Source organism: Petromyzon marinus, unplaced genomic scaffold (genome assembly GCF_048934315.1).
Source record: "Petromyzon marinus isolate PM22_M1 ecotype Great Lakes invasive population unplaced genomic scaffold, UKy_Petmar_22M1.pri1.0 PM_Scaffold_25, whole genome shotgun sequence".
Classification (NCBI taxonomy): Eukaryota; Metazoa; Chordata; class Hyperoartia; order Petromyzontiformes; family Petromyzontidae; genus Petromyzon; species Petromyzon marinus.
Genome location: NW_027423224.1, coordinates 270,250 through 285,950, shown reverse-complemented (window position 1 = coordinate 285,950; position 15,701 = coordinate 270,250). Strand labels below are relative to the sequence as shown.

General features: G+C 46.1%; 1 long non-coding RNA gene across 2 annotated transcripts; it reads right to left on the bottom strand.

Moving 5' to 3' along the window:
* Positions 1-298: 298 nt before the first annotated feature.
* Positions 299-14,494, bottom strand: LOC142923034 (uncharacterized). Of its 2 annotated transcripts, none has more exons than XR_012940482.1 (3): positions 14,413-14,494; positions 12,081-12,174; positions 299-1,010 (listed from the first exon to the last, which is right to left on the bottom strand). It is a non-coding gene; the product is annotated as an uncharacterized LOC142923034 (long non-coding RNA). The 2 variants fall into 2 exon arrangements; XR_012940483.1 differs by lacking the exon at positions 14,413-14,494 and adding an exon at positions 14,252-14,340.
* Between the last annotated feature and the right edge of the window lie 1,207 nt (positions 14,495-15,701).

The following is a 15,701-nucleotide window of genomic DNA, read 5'->3' as shown; positions in this document are numbered from 1 at the left end:
AGCCCACCGTTACTTGAGATTCGCAGCTTCCCACACCGCATTCATTGTTTTATTCAAAAGAAGAGCCACTCCCTGTTTTGCAGTTTCCAATCCCATGTTTAGGACTGTCCATGCCTCAGTGGTTGGTACTATGCAACCTACGACTAAAACTAAAACGGACATCCAGAACGCAATGAGAAGAGGAGGCACTCGAGAACAAGGAGACGAGGAAGTATGAAGAGGAAATCTTCAGCAGAATCAGGGGGGCAAAAATTAAAAACCTTAGTATAGCAGGGAGAGAGATCGCGGAGACACGGACTTTGGAGACAACTCGGTGTTTATTATTGGTACTTACAGCACACACGGCGTCGCTATGCAACTGAGCGTGAGGAAAGGGGGGGGGGGGGGGGGGTAGAGATGGTGTTTCTTCATTTGAGTTTAGAAAAAAGTTGATTTGCAACTTGTAGCAACAAAAACATCATCGTCAACATCATCAACATAACGACTCATTCCTATTGGGTTCCAGTTATGGTGATTGCTTTGGTGACGGTGGCTACTACGATGATTGCTGTGGTGATGGTGGTTTGCTGCTAGAGTGAATGTGGTTTCTATGCTGTCATTGCAACTATGTTGATGGTGATTGCTGTGTTGTAGTTGCCATATTGGTGGCTGTGGTGATGGTGGTTGTTGCTAGACTGATTGTGGTTGCTACGCTGTGGTTGCTGACAGTGATGGTGGTAACTACGGTGATTACTGCGGTGATGGTGGTTGCTGCTATGGCGATGGAAGTTGCTATAATCATGGCGGTCTCTACGGTGACCATCGCGGTGATGTTGGTTGCAGCGATTGCTACGGCGGTTGCCGTGGAGATGCACGCAGTGGTCCTGGCAGTGGGGCAGATCCAGGAGCTCCTGGGCGCAGGACTCCTGGGTGCGAGTCCGGGACGTGACGCGAGACTCTCCGATGGAGAACTCCGCCTTGAGAGATTCACAGCTACGTGAGCAGCGCTGCCTCAACGCATCCAGGGGGTCCTGGGAGAGACACGGAGACTCGGGGACTCGCACAGAGACGCACGCAAAGAATCGCAAAGAAACTCACCTCATGATTCACAGACTCACACAGAGACACGGAGACACACGGAGGCTTACACAGAGACTCACAGAGACTCAGCTTCACGAGCAGCGCTGCCATTCGCTCACAACTCGCCCACCCGCTCACCCACTCACCCTCACACTCACCCACCAGCCAGTTACCCATTCACCTACCCCTTCACCACCCACCCACTCAACCGCTCGCTCACCCACTCGCTCACCCAGCCGCTCATCCACTCGCTCACCCAGCCACTCACTACCTAACCGCTCACCCCCTAACCCACCCACCACTCATCCACCTACCCGCTCACCCACTCACCACTGGCTCACCAACTCGCTCGCCGATTTGCTCACCACTCACTCGTCCACCCATTCACTCGCTCACCCACGCTCTCAACCACTCACCCACTCACCATCCACCCATTCCTTCATTCATTCACACACTCACCACCCACTCACCAACCCATCCGCTCACCTACCCAACTGCTCACCCACCCACCCGCTCACCCACCCACCCGCTCACTCACCCGCTCACTCGCTCACTCACCCGCTCACTCACCCACCCTCTCACACACCTGCCATCTGCTTATCCACCCACCTGCTCACCCACCCAACCCGCTCACTCGCTCACTCACCCACCTACTCACACACTCACCATCTGCTTACCCACCCGCTCACCCACTCACACTCTCACCCACCCGCCTGCCCACCCGCCCACCAACCATACCCGCTTACCAACCCAAGTGCTCAACCACCCACCTGCTCACTCACCCACCCACTCACACACCTGCCACTCGCTCAACCACCCATTCGCTCACCCACTCACTCACACACCCACCCAACCACTCACCACCCACCCACTCACCACTCACCTGCTCACCCACCCATCCATACACATTCACCCGCTCACCCACTCACACCCATCCGCTCACTCACCCGCTCTTGGTAGGATAGACTTTTAGTTAGTAAAACATCTGTAAACAAATCAGGATTACTTGTTTTACAGATGATAAAATAGATCAGTAGACAGGGGCTGTATGCGTTTCTATGTTGTTATTTATATTCTGCACAAAGGCGACTCCACAGCAGCTGTGACGAGGCAAGGCCGGCGATCACGAGAGCCAGATGAAAGCAGATAACTCGAGAGCAGCACGCGTTATCGTCTAGCTGTGGGTGTGCTCAACTGTGGGTGTGCTCTACTGCGCGCGTGTGTTTGTGGCTAAATGCGAGAATGTGGATCGGTGTGTTATTAAATTACGAGGCTGCAATAAGATTCTTGTATGTCGAACTTCTTTCGCACCGTGCTTAGCCAACCGTGATAATCGGACATTACTCAATTGCATTTTACATCGAGCAATCAGCACCCCTACGTGCAGAGCAAAGCCACTTGCAGGTGAAATGCTGAGTCGCCTTATCGTGCAAAAAAAGAAACCGTTGCCACTGGGGGTGCCCTTTAGAAATGCAAAGGGGATTGCATTCCTCGCAAACCAAGTGGCCCAGCCTTGCCCTTGAGAGGCAGTCGCGCCGTGCAGGCGTCCCAGTGTCAGCGCTGTTACCACCGTCACCATCGTCACCACCGTCACCACCGTCACCACTTTCACCATCGTTACCACCGTCACCACAGTCACCAACGTCACCACCCACACCATCATTACCACCGTCACCACTTTCACCATCGTCACCACCATCACCCTCCACGTGTAGGATTCACGGCATTGGAAGGTACAGGGAGTCGTCTTAGATGCAGAATCATACAGATGTGTGCAGTATGAATGTTTACACGCTCTCAAACGTATCTAGACCACCAGCTCAGAAGAACTGAATTTGTGGCCATGTCGTCGTTTAGACCACAGACTCAAAGAGTTGAGGACACGTGGTGGCAGTCCCAGCAACAGGCAGCAGTGAGACAAAGGCAACTATGGGCCGGATTCGTCTAATTAGGACTCATCAGTGCAGGACAGTCATCAATACTTTCTCTTGCTATATGGCTCTGGCAACCCCATATATGGAGATGACCTTTACACTATAGTGACCCCATTGACGGTTGGCTAAAGGCAACAGTAACCCAATCTGTAAATGATGAGAAAACCAATCATAACAAATATAAATTATGCAGGCTGGAAACAAAAGATTTCACAATAGAATCAGTGAAAATAGTATTCTTGGTTCTTTCGGTAATGTCACGTAGATAGAACATAAATACATAAATAGTAAATTTTAGGAACATTTGTATTTAAAATAATAAATTGAAAATAATAAATTGAAAATAATAAAAGCAAAAAACCCACGAAGTTTCAATCGCAACACAAGCGGTCTTCATATTTTTTTTATTTTATATCTACGTGACTTTACCGAAATAACCAAGAATATTAAGTCCTGCAGTCACGAAAGTTTGAAGTCAAAATTCGGTGAAAATAGATTTGTGCACCAGCAATGCACACCCTTTTTGTGTTGTTAAACGTATTTGTATCCAGCCTGCGTTGATGTTTCTGTTGTGATTGGTTCTATTGTTATTTGCACATTTAAATGACAGGCAGTAAACAGCTCGGATGGCACGGAAAGTGGATTTCTGGATATTGAGGACAGCAGCAGAGAATGAGCGCCCAGCCAACATGCAATCGTTGTGTGTCCACCAGGTGGCGACCGGCTCCACACAGTTAAATTACGAAGAAATGTCTGCTTCATATAATTCATGCTCATTCTGTTTAAGTATTAAAACAGATTTGTATGGAACTAGGATACATATTATTCAAGGGACGGTCCTTGTCTTTACCATCTGGAAGTTCCCCAGCGATGATTCAAGCCACCCTAACTCTGCTGATGGGATACTGAATGTCGAAACCTGTCCAGAGTTTGCTTGTACTGAATCAATTCTGCTGATAAGATGCGCTTCAGAATAACGTGGGGACAATGGGTTCTGTAAAAAGAATTATGTTTTTATGAATAAATACGCATATATGACGGAGACAAAGCTACTTATATCTTCTGGGCAGTAGCACCCGCACTCTTACCCAAAGTTATTCGTCTGTTTCATCTTTCAGTAATAACGCATTCTACGTTTTTTATATTCCTGTGTCTCGTTAACGACCATCAAATACCTCGTTTCGTTAGCTGTGCAATACCCCTTGGACTCGTTATCTGCAATCTTGATGGTTTTGTCTGTTTTTTTCGTTGCTGTGCTCACGTACCACGGATCTACTTTGTAAAATAGGCGGCAAAATTGCTGAACTCAGTGATATTTTAGTGTTCACGGCGACACTCATTGATTTATTTCAGCCGGGTCACTCCGGAACAATGTTCCAGGAATAATTTTGATCACGCCACATCCATGTCGCAGTACTGTGCCCTCTTGCTTATAAACATCTTCATATGATTATAAGATGGAAGAACAGAGTACAATCGCATAGGATTATTACTAAAAGACGTATCTTGTACTCTAGTGGTAGTACCTTATGCCGATCACCCCTACTACTCCAAGCTGGCCCATCAGCTTTGCGGAAAATATCGAGTGAGCAATGAAGCCCTGGCAGGCGTTACAATGGCTTTACATCACGCTTTAGCTAAATTGTAATTGGCGTTTGTCATAGGAAGTCAAGCGAAATGTGGGAATAGTGAAGTTGCCACAGCACTGCGGTGTCTCTGGCGAGTGCACTTGTGTGCGAAGCAGTGCCGGATTAAGCTCGTGCGGAGCCTGTAGCAAATGTTATAAAGGGGCCGTAAATAAAAAAAGACCTAAACATTAAAACACAGATTTTTAACTTGCATAGTAAAGTTATTGTATTTTTTCATTTGCTATACAGTAAGATAATACGACAAATCACTAAACTTAAACACCCAGTCGTTCACAAAAGTTGAAGGCAGTATAGTATGATAGTAATAGAGCAAGTGCAGAATCGCTGGACCGGAATTGATAGCTTGAAAGCATTTCGCGCGGGGTTCTTGAAAGTGCGGGGCCCGTATCATTTGTAGCTACTTGTGCTACTAGGATCGTCCGGCACTGGTGCGAAGGGGAGTCTCGAGACTTAATTCAGTTGCAAAAATGATGATCACGTGTAAAGGACCACATGCACCATGCACACACGGGTGAACAAACCACACGCACATGTGCACCCTATAATTGAAAGGGGTATGTATATATAGCGTGCATTTAAAAAACGACATACCAAATGTCTCTATATAAATTGCTTGTTTGCGGAGCAGTAGTAGAATGGTCAGCGCATTGTCACTAACCAGGATGCCCAAGTTGAATGTCCACTCACGGCTAACATCAGTGACGAACATATGAAACGGTACTGAGCCTCCCCTAGGATGACCCGGCCTTAGCTGGTGCAGTGCATCAACGTCAGCACGTGGGAGACACAGGCGGCCATGCGTGGTTCTGAGCTACCCCTAGGTTGACCCGGCCTTAGTTGGTGCAGTGTATATATTGGTAAGAACCAAGAATATGAATCCCTGCAGTCACGAAAGCTTTAAATCAAAATTTAATAAGAGTTGTTAAGATGTTCTACGTGTCGATGTATACATTTCTCTTATATATGTGTGTGGGTGTGTACACAACCATATTTTATTGTTGTTGTTTTCACATCTGATGATGATTGCTTGTGTTGCAGTCGAAACGTCGTGAGAATTGTATTGTATAATATTTTTATTATTTTATTGTTTCCCTTCTACGTGACTTTACCGAAAGAACCAAGAATATAACTCTATTTATTGCTTGTGTGCTCACATGCATGCGTGTGGTATTTGACAATCGTGTACATGTAAACCAAAAACTACATACAGAATATGAATCCACAGCAGTAAACACGACAGGCGAATTGTCAGAGAGTGAGGGTGTGGAGGTTTGATTGGTTTCAGCCCTAGAGCTCTGCTTTGCCACAAGTGTCGTGTTGAACCCTTACAAATAGTATGTCCCTGTTCTCAATGAACCAAGTAATTCACTTCCCGTTGAGTGTAACGGTGAAGCAGATAGATATCAGCTAATTAAGCAGTCGGTTAATTATTTCTACGTTTACACATTCAGATACAAAAACACTCCGCATGTACCCTCCCCGAGCAAATCTAAGTAATTAAAATAAAACAAAAACAGCACCATGCATTGCTATTCTACATTGTAGTCGCGAAAGTCTAGTGTGACAAGTCTTGATCAAATCCTTTTTATACATACACACGCACCTTTGGAAAAATTTTAACGATGATAATCCTCTTAAATTAAAAACATAATCGCATCGAGAAGATCTGTGCATGGGAATATTTACAAGTCCTAAAGTTGCACAGCACATACGACTTAGGGGTCCACAGGTGTATGCACGGCCGTGCAGTTGAAATCCTTAAAATTGTTATATAAAATCACGCGCTGACAGTTATTTGTGGTGATAAAGTCCCTGTGACATTTACACGTGATACTGTGTGTAAACGCGTGTGTGTGTACATCTGTGTATCGACTCAGCCACACACTCGGGAGATACAGGCGGAGATACAGGCGGCCGAGCGTGGTGTTGGCCATCCACCCCCTCGTGTGCCTTGCCAGCCTTCAAAGGTGCTTGCAAATAGCAATTCACAACAGTCTGTTTAGGCTATATGGGGGATCTTTGTCTTTGTGTTATTGTGTGTCGACTCAGCCTCAAATGAGTACCTGGTGCGATGTGTAAACATCGCCATTCTGAAGATAAGGTGGCCAGGCGTGGTGCTGGCCACCAATCCGTATGTGCTCGCTCACAGTACTTGGTCACACAGTCTGTTATGGCTATACGGGCTACACGGGGGATCTTTGTATCTGTGTGTGTAAATTCGCGTGGGGAATGGTGGCGCAGTGGTTGGGGCACTGTTTTATGAACCGCAAATGTATTAGACAGTCACCCATAGAAGTGGATCTAACAGAGCTACCTCTATAGGAATAGGTTTTACCCTTTTGGCGTCTTCTGGTCCAACACCAATGGAGACTAGGCTCTAAAGAAAGCCGTCTCGGGTGTGGACCAATCAAATTCAAGGACAGTGCATATTATTATCAGAGTTGTCTTTTCTGTTTGCATTTTGACTGCTTGTGTTGTGGTTATTGCAAAGATGCCTTGAATAAAGGTGTCAGTTTTTGTGCCAGTTAAAAGGGTAAAACCTATTCCTATATCTTGTTACTGGCAAAGGAGGTCTCATAATGTAAATGCTCACTCCGAGCCCTCAATACTCTGATAGTGCGCTGTTTTTGAGTTGTACGCCTTTTGGCGTCTTCTGGTCCAACACCAATGGAGACTAGGCTCTAAAGAAAGCCGTCTCGGAAGTACGCCTTTTGGCGTCTTCTGGTCCAACACCAATGGAGACTAGGCTCTAAAGAAAGCCGTCTCGGGTGTGGACCAATCAAATTCAAGGACAGTGCATATTATTATCAGAGTTGTCTTTTCTGTTTGCATTTTGACTGCTTGTGTTGTGGTTATTGCAAAGATGCCTTGAATAAAGGTGTCAGTTTTTGTGCCAGTTAAAAGGGTAAAACCTATTCCTATATCTTGTTACTGGCAAAGGAGGTCTCATAATGTAAATGCTCACTCCGAGCCCTCAATACTCTGATAGTGCGCTGTTTTTGAGTTGTACGCCTTTTGGCGTCTTCTGGTCCAACACCAATGGAGACTAGGCTCTAAAGAAAGCCGTCTCGGAAGTACGCCTTTTGGCGTCTTCTGGTCCAACACCAATGGAGACTAGGCTCTAAAGAAAGCCGTCTCGGGTGTGGACCAATCAAATTCAAGGACAGTGCATATTATTATCAGAGTTGTCTTTTTTGTTTGCATTTTGACTGCTTGTGTTGTGGTTATTGTAAACATGATGCCTTGAATAAAGGTGTCAGTTTTTGTGCCAGTTAAAAGGGTAAAACCTATTCCTATATCTTGTTACTGGCAAAGGAGGTCTCATAATGTAAATGCTCACTCCGAGCCCTCAATACTCTGATAGTGCGCTGTTTTTGAGTTGTACGCCTTTTGGCGTCTTCTGGTCCAACACCAATGGAGACTAGGCTCTAAAGAAAGCCGTCTCGGAAGTATGCCTTTTGGCGTCTTCTGGTCCACCACCAATGGAGACTAGGCTCTAAAGAAAGCCGTCTCGGGTGTGGACCAATCAAATTCAAGGACAGTGCATATTATTATCAGAGTTGTCTTTTCTGTTTGCATTTTGACTGCTTGTGTTGTGGTTATTGCAAAGATGCCTTGAATAAAGGTGTCAGTTTTTGTGCCAGTTAAAAGGGTAAAACCTATTCCTATATCTTGTTACTGGCAAAGGAGGTCTCATAATGTAAATGCTCACTCCGAGCCCTCAATACTCTGATAGTGCGCTGTTTTTGAGTTGTACGCCTTTTGGCGTCTTCTGGTCCAACACCAATGGAGACTAGGCTCTAAAGAAAGCCGTCTCGGAAGTACGCCTTTTGGCGTCTTCTGGTCCAACACCAATGGAGACTAGGCTCTAAAGAAAGCCGTCTCGGGTGTGGACCAATCAAATTCAAGGACAGTGCATATTATTATCAGAGTTGTCTTTTTTGTTTGCATTTTGACTGCTTGTGTTGTGGTTATTGCAAACATGATGCCTTGAATAAAGGTGTCAGTTTTTGTGCCAGTTAAAAGGGTAAAACCTATTCCTATATCTTGTTACTGGCAAAGGAGGTCTCATAATGTAAATGCTCACTCTGAGCCCTCAATACTCTGATAGTGCGCTGTTTTTGAGTTGTACGCCTTTTGGCGTCTTCTGGTCCAACACCAATGGAGACTAGGCTCTAAAGAAAGCCGTCTCGGAAGTATGCCTTTTGGCGTCTTCTGGTCCAACACCAATGGAGACTAGGCTCTAAAGAAAGCCGTCTCGGGTGTGGACCAATCAAATTCAAGGACAGTGCATATTATTATCAGAGTTGTCTTTTTTGTTTGCATTTTGACTGCTTGTGTTGTGGTTATTGCAAACATGATGCCTTGAATAAAGGTGTCAGTTTTTGTGCCAGTTAAAAGGGTAAAACCTATTCCTATATCTTGTTACTGGCAAAGGAGGTCTCATAATGTAAAGAGCTACCTCTAATTACAAATGTAATTTTCTTCTTGGTTTCCTCACTCCCCTCCCAACAAATTAAACAATTCTTCTGCACGAGTTATTTTCAATCTCCCCTTTAATTCTCACACTTTGCCTCTCCTCCTTCAACTCCAATGGCTTCTCGTTCACTACCGCTGTCTTTTCAAATACCTGTCGCTGGTCTTTAAACCTCTCCATGGACTTGCCCTACCTAATTTTGCCTCTCATCTCCTTCCATGTCCTCTCTCATCCTCTTTGTTCCCAATCTTCTCTGTCTCTCTCTGTCCCTCCTTCTCTCTGTGCCACATCTCATTTATGGTCCCTCTATTTAACCTTCTTCCATTCCTCTCATAAAGCCCCACCTCTTCTCCATTTCCCATTCTCTACCTCTTCTCTCCCCTTAAGCCTCCACTCCTTCTCGTCCCTACTCTTCTCTGATCCCTTCACCGTCTATCGCTGTCACTCATTCCTCAATCTTTGTACACCGCTGCCATCTAAATCATTCCATTCTGTCACCACCTTGTGCTTGTTATGTCAAGAGAGAAGGCACTCTATAAATATACACCACCACTGCCACCAAGAAGAGGAACATATTTATTTGTTGGGTCCAGAAGTGGCCGTAGTGCAAGTCGGCCATAAAAAAAATTACATTTAAAATTACACCACCACCAATTAAAACATTAAACACAAAGACAAAGGTTGTCTGTATAACCTCAACAGACTCTTGAGGCAAGTGCTTTAGCGAGCACCTATGAAAGCCAGCACGGTACACAATGAGGTGGGTGGCTAGCACCATACCTGGCCGCCTTTATCTCCCGAGTAGTGATGTTTACACACCGCACCAGGTATTCGTTGGAGGCTGAGTCGACCTAGGGTTAGCCCAAAACCAGTTTAGTTAATCGGTCCCGGTGTTGTCAAGTTCATCGCGTAATACGCGAAACACTATACAATTACCGAATGATACGCATACCCACACATGCACACAAGCTTGTGCACATATCCTTGCTTAACGTGGGGGTTGCGTTGTCGAAAATTGCTGCTTAAAGCTATTTTACGTGAAGCAGAAAACTTTTCTACAAGGAATAACGGTAAAGGGGGAGGCTCCGTTTCAGCACAAACTTTTATTATTATTTTTAATTGAGAGTACAGTACACTGTTTTCTATGTTTATTTTAAATGTGTTGTGTATATGTAGAAGATCTATATTATAATCTTTATTTATACTGGAGGAATCTAAAAAGCCCTTTTTCACAGATTTCCAGTTGGGGTGGTACAGAAAGTTACAAGAACAAACGATGCAAAAACACAATCGAAGTGCAAAGTATAGGAAAGGTAAGCAAATCACCAAAAAATAAACTATTTTTTATCTTACCAAGTAAAGCCCTCTAAGCTATTAGCTTCTTTATCAGAAGCGAACTGGCCACAAATTATAGCTGAATGAAGTGGCTTATGACGTGGAAATTTATAGCAGCCAAATAATAATAAAAAATTGCGTTACATTCATCAATATACATACAAAGGACGTGAAAGGGAGATATGGTGAGTGAAAACTATAAGGGAGTGAGTGAGATGACACTACACACAGATGCTGGAACAAAGGCTGAGGAAGAGGATGACACGCCACGTAACACAGCGCGCACCGGTACAGCATCAGCTCCCAGCAATACAGAACAATGCTGCCAACACCCACACCACTCATAAGAGCAGTCCGTCATGTGCTACACTGCTACTCGCGTTATAGTGGGTGTGGGGTGCGCTAAGCAAAACACATTACATAAAAAACGTGGATATACTGCATATGGTTCTCTGCGTGAGTGAGTCTATGTCTCTCTGTGCGAGTCTGTGCGAGTGACTCTATGGTTCTCTGTGTGGGTTAATCAATAGTTAATAAAGAATTAAAGCTTTCGTGACTGCATAAATTACTCATTGGTTTTTTCGGTAAAGTCACGTATGTATAAATACCATAAAATTATATTAAAATAAATCAATCACGACGTTTCGACCGCAACACAAGCAATCTTCATCAGGTGTAAAAAACAAATAGCACATATGGTGACATCAACGCAACACATAGAGAGCCCTAAACTGCACGGAGGTAAATACAACAAGAAGATGAGAGACGAGAATTCAACAAACCTAAGAAAAATTTACGTGATGCAATACCAGTCGGCCAACGACACAGTTAGACACTTGCCTGGCAGACCACGAATTTCAGAAGAGTGCTAAATTTCGTGTTCATCCTCTGGGTTGAACATACCAGCATAGACAGAGTGAACAAATACGAGGTATAAGATAGCAGAAATACATATACAGGGACACAAGAGGTAAGAAGAGGAAAGACGGACAGAGAAGCAAGAAAAAAGGGGCCGGAGGGATGAACAGACAGAGGCTTAAAATAAGTAGTAGAGGTGGGGGGAGGGGGAGGGGCCGAAGAAAGCAAGGGGCACGGCAGCAGCAGAAGAGGGAGGGGCAGGAAAATGTAAGGGGGCGCAATTAGTTTAGTACAGAATTGTAAAGGTAACTTCCCCGTAGAAGTGTGTTAATAAAGAATTATAGCTTTCGTGACTGCATAAATTACTCTTGGTTTTTTTCGGTAAAGTCACTAATGTAGAAATACCATAAAATTATATTAAAATAAATCAATCACAACGTTTCGACCGCAACACAAGCGATCTTGCAACACAAGATCTTGCAACACAAGATCGCTTGTGTTGCGGTCGAAACGTCGTGATTGATTTATTTTAATATAATTTTATGGTATTTCTACATACGTGACTTTACCGAAAAAAACAATGAGTTAATCAATGGTTCTCTGTGTGAGTGAGTCTATGTGTCTCCATGTGAGTGAGCCTATGGCTCTGTGTCAGTGAGACTTTGGCTCTCTGTGCGAGTGTACTCTGTGAGTGAGTCTATGGCTCTCTGTGGGAGTAAGTGGGTCTCTAAGGCCACCACCATCTTGCCCCCTGCCCAGTGCGTCCACCTGGTTGAGCTGCAGAAGTCTATTGTCCACCGCTCCAGACCGCACAGATATCCAGACGTCCACCCCCAGCACAGACACCAGCAGATTCTTAAACCTGGTGGTGGAAGTAAGGACACGAGAGGGGTAATAGTCAACCACCATTACCACCATCAATACCACCATTACAACCACCGAAATCACCGCTATCGTTAACACCACCATCAATATCACCACCTCCACCACAACGATCACAATAAAAATTACAATCACAATACTCTTTGGTTCTTTCTGTAAAGTCACGTAGGTAGAAAAAATAATAGATCACGACGTTTCGATCGCAACACAAGCAACCATCATCAGGTGAAAAAATATAGCGAGTAAGCTGCTGAAACACGAAGTCATATAGGCTTGAGATAAGCTCAACCCAAGAGTAAGTGGGCGGAGCAAGAGGTGGAATTTGCATATACATACAACACCGGATCGTAGAAAAGGAGAGACACAGACACCGAGAGACATCCACACACAGAGAGTGGCACACACAGAGCCACACACAAGAGAGAGACACATATAGAGAAAAACACACACCGAAAGAGAGACACCCAAAGAGAGAGACACAGAGAGAGATAGACACAGAGAGAACGACACAGAGAGACACACAGATGTTTCTGCAATACAATTATAAGAACTGTCAAATTATATATAAATTATTTGTATTATTAAATTAAGGCAATACATTTGAAAATGGTCCCCCATGGGTGAGTGTCCTAAAAATACCTGCTCGAATTACATAATTGCCCATGAATTACTATGGTGTGACAATGCCAATTACCAATGTCAAAGGGAACATCAATGAGTGGTAAATGTGGGGTAATATCCCCAGAAGAGCATGTAGACTACATTAAAAATTAAAATAATCAGGCAATATAATATCACATATGGGTTCAGTTTAAAGTTTACTTATGAAAAATAATACTGAAATAATTGTGCTCCATAGATAATCTTAATGGTCAAGTTACATAAACATCACGGAATCACTTAAGCTGACCATTTAAAAAGACATTAATTCCAAGATGTTGAGCAAAGGAAATTGTTTGGAAGTTCATCTCACACCAAGTACATGTTACTATAAATCTAAATCTGCATAGTTCTCAATCACCAAAGTCGCAAACATGTTTAACCACAAGCAAGGAGTTCGGTGTAAAGCTGTTAAGCAAATTAACCACTGCACACATTTGTGGAAAGGTCGCTTCTGAAAAACAGCCACATAGCTCAGAGGGGTCTCACCTGGTAAAATAAAAAGTTTATAGAGTTCGTTCTGCCTCAACGCTGTTTTCATAACGCCATTTGGATATAGCACGATGGATGTATTAGGGAACACGTTTTATAACGCGGATGCTAAGTGGTTGAGTCAACAGAACCACGTCGCGCGAGTAGGAATGTGCGGTTGTACGGCTGCCTGGGCACAGCGTCACACGAGGCATTGGGATGCTGCTGGATGCTTCCTGATGCTCCCCACGCGCCTCGGTCTTTGTTCAGCCGACACACGCATCTCACGCTGTTATCACGGACTGTGCTTTACCCTGTATTAGTCATTGTAACGAGGGAGTTTACACAACGCGGTGTTATTCAGCAACGCAACTGCCGCGTTATAGAACACTGCAGTAAATATTGTCGCGGTGTGGAAGGAGCAATGAACGTCATCTTGTGGCATGGAAAGGCATCGCAGCCCTAGCGAGCAGCCAGAGACAAAGCCTGCACGCACGGCAAAGTTGTGATTGACCCGGGGACTATTATCAAGTGACACGTATGGACTAATGGTTACTCTAAATGACGATGTTGACGTTGGTTAACGTGCTACAAATATGCTGAACGCACATCGCATTAGCTCTGACTAATAGCGTACTTTTTTTAAAGTTATCGTTTACAATGGTTAATTTGTATATCATGCCAAGTGAGTAATTTGCGTGTGGACCCTGACAGCGGCACTCAATGTCCAACTCTTGCGAATGCTCTCAGGGGATCTTTACCGTGCGCTGCATTCACTCACTCAGCCCCAATCTCCCTGTCGTGAACTCACCACTCACCCACTCACTCACCTCACCCTTCAACTCACTCACCCTCCTCACCTATTAATTCTCCTCATTAACTCACTCACCCTGCAATCCCCCCCCCCTCCATCACCCGGCACTCACCGCCTGTCCGTGACCACCTCTCCCGTGCCTACAACCACAAACACCACCACCACCTCTCCCGTGCCTACAACCACAAACACCACCACCACCTCTCCCGTGCCTACAACCACAAACACCACCACCACCTCTCCCGTGCCTACAACCACAAACACCACCACCACCTCCTGCTGCTGCTGCTGTCGCGGTCTCCGCGTGGCGCCGCGGGCCCAGGGGGAGGCCTCGCGGCCCAAGAGCGGCGCCACGGCCCCCACCCTCCCGCTCCTGGCCCCTCCCCCTCGTCCCTCCTGGCCCCTCCCCCTCGTCCCTCCTGGCCCCTCCCCCTCGTCCCTCCTGGCCCCTCCCCCTCGTCTCTCCTGGCCCCTCCCCCTCCCTCCTCCTCCCGACTCGCGACGTGGAGTGAACTCGGCCCCGCCCCCACCGCCCCCCCCCTGCGCGCCGCCGCCCATTGAAAGAATGGCGGGAAGCGGACGCGGGGCCTACCGAGCGCCGCCTCTCGCGTGATTGGCTCGCTTCGCGTCACGTGGGGAAGGCGGAAGAAGAGTATGGGGGAGGAGCTGCGCGGTTAGGGGCGGGGCTGTCGAGTCACGTGATGGGCAATGATTGCCAATAAGTGGGCAGGGATGGCTTTACGTCATAGCGTACGTCACATCCGGTAATGACGTTTGTATAAATAACACGCCCCTTCGTGACGCGTCTCACACTTCCTTCCGTCCCGCGTGCCATCAACACGAGCTGAGCATGGTGCTGCTGATCGTTGACGTTCTGGTCTTGGCCATGCTTGGGATGGGGATCTTCATTTATCTTCTTTTTACGCTTTCCATTTCAGACTTTGACCATGAGGTCACGACGTTGTCTACGGAGAGGATGAGCCTGCAGAATGTGGAGCTCTGTCAGAAGAACAAGATGCTCCGTCTGGAGCTACAGCAGCAGCAGGAGGAGTTGATGGAGAACCGAGAGACTCTCCAGAGAGAGAACAGGAGCCTGGTTCAACAGCTTAAAGAGTGCCAGTTGGAGCTGGAGTCCACGAGAGTGCCTTGCAGGGAGAGCAAGTCTCTCCATGCGGATTTTCTCCGAGACTGCAATGCAGCACAGCGGCAAATGTCGCTGCGCTGTGAAAACAAAGATCTCCGGAGGTCGCTGCACGCCCACCTGACGGAGTTGAACTTCCTGGATCCGCAGAGAGGCCAGGAACAGTTTAGGCTACGCGGGAAGCTGGTGCGTCACGAGGACATGTGGCATGGGGAAAAGAGGCTGCATGAAGAGAACCTTCATCTCAGTAGCCAGCTGAAAGAATTGAAATGCGCCGTGTCTCAAATGTACCATGATGCCACCGATGCCCCTTCCACCGCCGCTGCCACAGCTTCCACCACCACTTCTGCCACCACCAAGCCCAAGAAGAAGAAGAAGAGATTTATCCATTGGGTGCGAAAATTGCTGAAGCGCAAGTCGG